At 44.4% G+C, this 7664-nt stretch overlaps 1 long non-coding RNA gene across 20 annotated transcripts; it reads left to right on the top strand.

Annotated features, from left to right (window-relative positions):
- Positions 1-4901: 4901 nt before the first annotated feature.
- LOC127006151 (uncharacterized) lies at positions 4902-7367 on the top strand. Of its 20 annotated transcripts, none has more exons than XR_007759104.1 (4): positions 4904-5262; positions 5330-5534; positions 5661-5916; positions 6254-7367. It is a non-coding gene; the product is annotated as an uncharacterized LOC127006151 (long non-coding RNA). The 20 variants fall into 20 exon arrangements; XR_007759106.1 differs by adding an exon at positions 5598-5660 and having other exon boundaries at positions 4907-5534; positions 5724-5916; XR_007759111.1 differs by having other exon boundaries at positions 4906-5534; positions 5661-5848.
- Positions 7368-7664: the final 297 nt, after the last annotated feature.

Raw genomic sequence — 7664 nt, 5'->3', positions numbered from 1 at the left:
GGTTGGGTGGAGATGGGCCGAGAATTTCACTGATGAGATTTACCAGACAAATTTGCCTTCCCTAATAACGAAAACGGAACAGAGGTAGCGTGCAACATTTACTTTGAAAAAACAAATGAGGATGAGTCAGAAAATACCACCTCAGATCACATACACATTATATACTGCTTCGGTCTGAGTATAGTACGCTTTTGGAGGAGTAACCAACAGGGGAAAAAAATTAAGCTCGTAAACTTTTATCTCCTGAAGGGGAAAGTAATTCATAACGTTTCGGAGTGCATGGAGATATATCCGATATTAATTAGTATCTGTATGCCATTTTGTTTCCTGTTTGTACACTCTCTCTCTCTCTCTCTCTCTCTCTCTCTCTCTCTCTCTCTCTCTCTCTCTCTCTCTCTCTCTCTCTCTCTCTCTCTCTCTCTCTCTCTCTCTCTCTCTCTCTCTCTCTCTCTCATCTGTGCGCCAATAACTCACAGTTTTAACACACAGAACCTTTTATCGCCAGCCATGACCCTTCCAGAAGTTTTCCTGAACACATTAAACAGATCTATGGGTACGAATGTGATCTCACAACCTTCCTTTATTCCCTTCACTCAAGGAGGAACAGCAGCCGCTTCTGTCAGCGAAACGATTCTGACCTGAGCAAGGCACTAATCTCAGTCTGACAAGAGGATGTCGGGCATGTTATCCACTGATTCACGATAATATACATGTGTGTGTGTGTGTGTGTGTGTGTGTGTATACATAATCAGGAGAAGCCGCCTGTATCATTTCGCTTCCAAAATTTTCATTAGTTGCTGCATGTGCGTCAAGTTTCCAGGCTCCATGTAAGCTTCCCTTGTATCTTCTAATTTCATCACACCACGAACGGCCTTTTTTGTGTTATTAAGTACTTCGTATACACACACACACACACACACACACACACACACACACACACACACACACACACACACGAAGACAGTATTTACAACATAGATAATATTAGCCAATCCTTTTCTTGTGCATAAAAAGGAAAAAAAAAAACTTTCCTTTTCCTCTGCCTTAGACTCGAAAAACGAAGAAATAAAACATCGAAACTGAATCGTGACGAGGAAACGAAAAATTAAGAGGGAAAAATGAAAGAAACAAAGCTTACAGTATGAGGAGAACGAATCCATTGCATTAAACACACAAAGAAACATGAAATAAAACTAGGAAGATGTATGTAAGGAATGAACAATGCTGGTAATTGGAAGAGAGAAGGAGGAGGAGGAGGAGGAGGAGGTGGTGTTGAAAGGAAGTAAGGATAGTGGTAAGGAGATTTGTGGAGATGGGTGAGAGGAAAAATAATAAATATGAGACTGGTAAAAGGAGTGAAAGAAGGAATTTGCCGGGAGGTAGACGGAGAGGTGAGGGACGAGAAAGGGAACAAGTAGGAGTAGGGGGAGGAGTAGGAGGAAGAGTAGGAGGAGGAGGAGAAAGAGGAGGCGAAAGAAGAAAGAGGAGGAGGGGAAAAAAGGAATGAGGGTACGGAAGATATGAGAAAGGAAATTAATAAGGCTTTCAATTTAATGACCTGAACATCTTATGACGAAACTACGTACTTTGAAAATAGTAATATGAATGCATTAGGTGAGTGAGACGTAAGGTGAAAGTTCAAAGGTTCACTACGTTTTCCTTCAGCTTGTTGAGTGCTTTCAATATTAAACCCGATACCGCCTTGAGAGCGCCGGGAGAGCAGAGATGAAGAAAAACTGATAAAGCGGTTGGAATTAATTTGGGTCAGTCAGTATAAAATAAATGAAGGTAGAAAAGGGATTGGAATATATGCATGGAACGTGAAGGGGTGGAGCGGAACAGGACATTCGGAAGTGGAAGGCAAGGACATGCAATATATGTTCCGATAAGGGATTAATAACTAAGTGATGTAAAAAGTAAAAGTAAAAAATCAAACAGAGAAACTTGGAGAGAGTTGTCGAAAGCAGAGGAAATATAAATGTGAAAAGGGAGACAGAAATTGAGATGGTGATTTTGATGAATAAGGGAAATACGAAGGCATGAAGATGAATGATGAAAGAAACAGAATGAAACGGAAAGTTGGTAACAGTTGTACGATTAGAATGTAAATGGCCAAGGAAGGAGAAGTAAAAAAAAAAAAGCACATGTATAAGACGAAGCAGAGAAACGAAACATACAACCCCGAAAAAATAAATACAAAAAGGAATGAATGAAAACGAGAAAATAGTGCAATAAAACCTGACGTCAAGAAACAACAAAGAAAAGGTGCCGAAGAACAACAAAGATAATAAAGTGTACCAAGAAAATAAAGAGAAAAGATACGAATAAAAAAAATCGGTAAAGGGGAAGGAAACGACGAGTAAAGAAACAAATACACAAACAAGGACAAGAAAACTACATATTGCTTTTTGCTTGGCTCCTCCTCAGTGTTTGTTTTGTAGCGCGTTATTGTGTTGTGTAGCGCTGGCAGGAGGAACCAAGTCTCGCCTCCTCAGCCGTGTATGGAAGGCGGCTAATGGGCGGGCGAGCATCAGGCAACAAGGAGGCAAGGTGAGCGGCTCGCGTCCTCACGTAATGAAATGTCAACAGCCTTCTCCGTGGTCTTGACAGAAACCCTTGCTCCCACGACGCTTCTGTCCCCTTTCCTTCCCACCATATCACTTTCCCTCCTCTCACCGCTCAATCCTTACCCGATCCCCCCTGCCTCCCCATCACCCCCTTTCCTCTTGCTCCCACACAGCCATTCTCTTCTTTCCCCAATCGATTAATCAATACCCTCTGCCTCTCCTGTATCGCACACATCCTCCCCATCCGCTAGCTCCCCCCATCCCTCAGTCTCAACCTCTCGTCTCCTGCCTCCCCATCATCTCTTTACCTCTATCGCTTACATCGCTTATAGTCTGTCACTCGCTCCCTTCACTCCTTGCTCAATCCTTACCCCTTGAGCCTGCATTTCCCACCACTCCTTTTTCCTCTAGCGCTCACATCCTGCTTCTCGCCCCAATTCATATCTCGTCCACAGCCATTCACCTTTCGTACCTACCTTTGCTCTCAGTCTTCATCTTGTCCCTTGCTCCACTTACCCCATGGCCCAGGCACTGCCCACTCCCATTCCACGTTACCAACACCCTCATCGCTCACCAGCCTCCTTCATCTACATTCTCTTCACTGCCTTTCCCTTTCCCCTTTTCCTTTACTTTACCTACACATTTTCCTCTCCACAATCGTCATCATCCCACCCACTGCCTATTCCCATCGTCCATAATCTAACTACTCCATTTTCCGTTCACCCTCACCCACTACCTATCACTGCCTCTCTCTCTCTCTTTCCCTTTTCCCTAACTTTACCTACTCATTTTCCTCTCTACCATCGCCATCATCTCACCCACTCCCTATTCCCATCGTCCATAATCTAACCACTCCATTTCCCGTTCACTCACACCCTCCCCACTACCTATCCCTCCTACACCACATCTCTGTCGCTCCCCTTGATGCTTGCGACTGACACGTGTGATGCGCGGAAGAAAAAAATGATTGACACGAGCTACCCGACACTGGTGCAGAAATATACATACCAACCCGTGGGTGCGCGCCTTGGGTCTGACATGCACGTGTGACGAACGGAGGAAAACTATTTGATACACTCCATTGAAGAGAGGGTGTAAGCAATATCCAAAAATAGCCGTTTCAAAACTGTACTCTCAATATATTGGCTTAATACTTCCAAAAGCAAGTAGAGGTAATCTTTTTAATTATAGATACAACTAGGGAAAATATAAAACAGCGGCATTTATCAGGGAGTACACAGCAAAACGCCTACCTCAGAGGGCATGTGTCATTCAAGGCGAAGTGTATATTGGTGGGCTTTGGAGGCGCTGCAGGGAAATACAAGTGAAGCGAAGGAAGAATGTGAAGAGTGGATAGAAACGATTAGAGCCTAGAGCCGCCAAGTGATGTCTTGAGGGGCATCTGGTCTTAACTTGGCAAATGCACTACAGTCACCTATCAAAAAGAGGTTGCATCCATTTCTTTAGCGGACTGATGTCATTGCCGCAGCTGTCATGGGCCCCAGGTTTAAGCTGGCATGGATGCCATGTAAGAAAATGCAAAAGGAAAAGGTTTCCAAGATTGTGGACCTAATTATTTCCGAGTCAACTCAGTCGACCTTGAAGAAGAAAACATTTCAAGAGAGTGAGCCTTTCGTCTTTTCGGCTGGCATGAGTGCAACACGACCTCGTCTTTTTGTCTACATGCCTCCAGCTGGGCAAATGATGGCAAGTGCATCAACAAATGACACTACAGTGGTGAAGGCAGAACTTGAAACGTACCTAGAAGAAGGTGTTTTGCCTCAATCCACTGAGGTACTGGCGTGATGCAAAAAGCTTAAAAAAATTGAAGCACTTTGCCAAGAATATTCTAGGGTGCTGTTCAGCAATATGGACGCCCCGGGAAGCAAGTCACATCCACGAAACATAAAAAAAAAGTCCCCGCAGAGAAATTAAACAGCTGTCGTGATGATAACAGAAAAAGAGCAAAGGGCGGGAGGCGAGGGGGATGAAAGGGATGGAGGGAGATGAAGGGGAGGGAGAATGGAAAGGAAAGGGGGCTGATGAAAATTTTTGAAAGAAATATATGTATAGAGAGCAAGGATGAAAGAAAGGGAGAAATAGAATGAAATACGGAAGAGAAAAATAGAGGAACAGACGACTAAAGAGAAGTTGCAGCCCAATACAAATGTTAGGAAACTTTAGTGGGCCGTCCTCGTGAGTCAACACGCTCACTGGTGTTCTCCCTCAGCAGGTGTGTGAATGCAATGTACCTGAAAGACGTTATTTGGTGAACCAATTCTTACTATGTAAAATCAATCAATCAGTCAATCAGAGAAGGAAAATATAATTAAAAAGAAAAATTGGAAGTAAGAAAGAAAAGGGAAAAGGATGCTGCGCCGGAAGCCGCGGCGAGGATTCCTTATGATGCTTGTGCGCGTCCCCGAGGCCCATCTGTCCTTCATCCAAGAACCGATAAACGCGGTGACCGGCGCCTTCACGGCATTTATGATTAATTTTATAATCCAGTCTGGTAGTTTTAAGAAGCGTGTTCTTGCATCCGCCCTATTCGAATCGGCGGGGCGGTGGAGCGCCAGCGAGCCCAAGGTCTCCCAGGCGAGCATGGCAGGACTGGAGGGCTCCCGGTAGGGCGCCTCGGCGTCCTTCGGGACCCCGACGGAGGTGCCGGAGATCTTTCGGCTACAACGCCGGGTAGGTGGGGCTCGTTAGCCGTGGTAGGCAATCTGCCTAGGAGAGCAAACTCCGAACAACAAACCCGGCAGGTGGGGGTCGTTAGCCGTGGTAGGCAATTCACCTAGGAGAGCAAACTCCGAACAATAAACCCGGGCAGGTTGGGCTCGTGAGCCGTCATAGGTAATACACCTAGGAGAGCAAACTCCGAACAATAAACCCGGGCAGGTGGAGGTCGTTAGCGAAAGCAGTTCACCTAGGAGAGCAAACTCCGATTACAAAACCGGGCAGGTGGAGGTCGTTAGCGTGAGCAGTTCGCCTAGGAGAGCAAACTCCGATTACAAAACCGGGCAGGTGGAGGTCGTTAGCGAAAGCAATTCATCTAGGAGAGCAAACTCCGATTACAAAACCGGGCAGGTGGAGGTCGTTAGCGAAAGCAATTCATCTAGGAGAGCAAACTCCGATTACAAAACCGGGCAGGTGGAGGTCGTTAGCGAAAGCAGTTCACCTAAGAGAGCAAACTCCTATTACAAACCCGGGCAGGTGAGGTTCGTTAGCCGTGGTAGGCAATTCACCTAGGAGAGCAAACTCCGAACAATAAACCCGGGCAGGTTGGGCTCGTGAGCCGTCATAGGTAATACACCTAGGAGAGCAAACTCCGATCATAAAACCCGGGCAGGTTGGGCTCGTGAGCCGTCATAGGTAATACACCTAGGAGAGCAAACTCCGATTACAAACCCGGGCAGGTTGGGCTCGTGAGCCGTCATAGGTAATACACCTAGGAGAGCAAACTCCGATTACAAACCCGGGCAGGTTGGGCTCGTGAGCCGTCATAGGTAATACACCTAGGAGAGCAAACTCCGATTACAAACCCGGGCAGGTTGGGCTCGTGAGCCGTCATAGGTAACACACCTAGGAGAGCAAACTCCATACATAAAACCCGGGCAGGTGGAGCTCGTCAGCCGTGGTAGGCAATTTGCCTAGGAGAGCAAACTCCGAACAATAAACCCGGGCAGGTGGAGCTCGTCAGCCGTGGTAGGCAGTCTGCCTAGGAGAGCAAACTCCGAACAATAAACCCGGGCAGGTGGAGCTCGTCAGCCGTGGTAGGCAGTCTGCCTAGGAGAGCAAACTCCGAACAATAAACCCGGGCAGGTGGAGCTCGTCAGCCGTGGTAGGCAGTCTGCCTAGGAGAGCAAACTCCGAACAATAAACCGGGGCTTGTGGTGCTCGTTAGATGTCGTAGACAATCCACGTGATGGGAACACCAAAGAAAAGGAAAATAAAAAGGAACACCAGAAAAAGGAAAATATAGTAACAAAACATCAAGAAAATAAAATAAAAAACACAGATCATCCACCTTCAGGCCCTAACATCTCCAAAATTATGGATGAGTCTTTTCTGGGGAGAAAGAGGCTCATCCAGACCAAAGAACATCAAAAAGGGATGATATAGAAAGGAACACCAAAAAAATGGGAAAAAGAAAAAAACATCGCAAAAGAAAAGTAACAACAATAACAGAACAACGTCAAGAAAAGTAACATACAAAGAAACATCATCCACCATTCGGCCCCAAACTAACATCACCAAAATTATGGGTGGGTCTTTTCTGGGGAGAAAGAGGCTCACCCAGACCAAAGAACATCAAAGAGGGATGATATAGAAAAGAACACCAAAAAATAGGGGAAAAAAGAGCAAAAAAACATCGCAAAAGAAAAGTAACAGCAATAACAGAACAACATCAAGAAAAGTAACATACAAAGAAACATCATCCACCATTCGGCCCCAAACTAACATCACCAAAATTATGGGTGGGTCTCTTCTGGGAGGAAAGCGGCTCACCCAGACCAACGAAGAACATCAACAAGAGGATGATATGAAATAAAAGAACATTAAAAAAACACGAAAATAAATAAGAAGAAAAAGAACAGAAAAAACATCGGAAAAGAAAATCATGAAGAAAAACACATCGAGAAGAAAAATATAAGAAACATCATCCACCTTTCGGCCCTAACTAACATCAACAAAATTATGGGTGGGTCTCTTCTGGGAGGAAAGCGGCTCACCCAGACCAATGAACATCAACAAGAGGATGATATGAAATAAAAGAACATCAAAAAAAGAAAAACAACAGCAAGAAAACCAAGAAAAAAATAAAGAAAAGAAAAGGAAAAAGAAACAAAAAAGAAAAGAAAAACACCAAAATAAAATAAAACATAAACAAAAAAATAATCCAATAAATAAACAAATACAGAATACAGTAAAATTAACTAGCTAACTAACTAATTCAAACTGTCTAACTATTAAACTACCTATCTAACTACCTATCTAACTAAGGGTACTATACAAGGGTACTATTGGACTACGTATTAACTAACTAACTATCAAATCATCTAACGATCGAACATGTATTTGACTCTTTATATATTT

The sequence above is a fragment of the Eriocheir sinensis genome, chromosome 32, assembly GCF_024679095.1.
Source record: "Eriocheir sinensis breed Jianghai 21 chromosome 32, ASM2467909v1, whole genome shotgun sequence".
NCBI lineage: Eukaryota > Metazoa > Arthropoda > Malacostraca > Decapoda > Varunidae > Eriocheir > Eriocheir sinensis.
This window is presented reverse-complemented; position numbering and strand designations above follow the sequence as displayed.